The following is a 756-nucleotide window of genomic DNA, read 5'->3' on the forward strand; positions in this document are numbered from 1 at the left end:
CCATATCTCTATGTGAATAATACGATCTATCCTATTGATTTTGATCTGAAACCAACTCATATCTCTATGTAGTTTAGAATCTAAGATAATTGACCAAGGGGTTAGCAAACATCAATCCAATAAAAGCGCAAATCAATAGAACCGAAACAAATCAAAAACGAAAACCAAGTTAGGGTTCAAACATACCCAAAACACAAACGAATCCATAACCCATAGTCGTGTATTTACTTACGGTTCATGGAAAACAATAAAAAGAACAGAGAAAAGGAGATAAAAGAAAGGAAAGAAACTCTCATGTAGATGTGTAGTCTCCACGATCGAATCTTCCTTCTTCTTCCCGAAATCCCGTGAACTTCTATTCTTCTCTCCCCAAAAGCTCTCCAAAAATCTGTCTCTAAGTGTTCTCTAAGGGTCTCCTCTGTACTAGGACGTGGCTAGGTGTTTTTTATAACCCTAGGGCGGCTCCCAAGAGTCCTATTCCCATTCTGATGCTGAAAATCGCGAAACAGGGTTTTTGACTGGATCCGGGCTGATTCCAGGTGGATCCGGACCGGATCCAGATTCCTGGAGTCGAATTCTGCATTCTTGATCCGGACCGGATCCAGTTGGATCCGGCCCTACGCTGGCAGTTTTCTGGTCTTCACGAATTCGCTCATAACTTTCTACTCCGGTGGATTTACACGATTTCGTGTCTACGTGAAGCTCTTGAAGTGCTCTTTCCAATGGTATAAGTCTCGCATGATTTGGACCTCTGTA

The sequence above is a fragment of the Tarenaya hassleriana genome, unplaced genomic scaffold (assembly GCF_000463585.1).
Source record: "Tarenaya hassleriana unplaced genomic scaffold, ASM46358v1 Cleome58, whole genome shotgun sequence".
Taxonomy (NCBI): domain Eukaryota; kingdom Viridiplantae; phylum Streptophyta; class Magnoliopsida; order Brassicales; family Cleomaceae; genus Tarenaya; species Tarenaya hassleriana.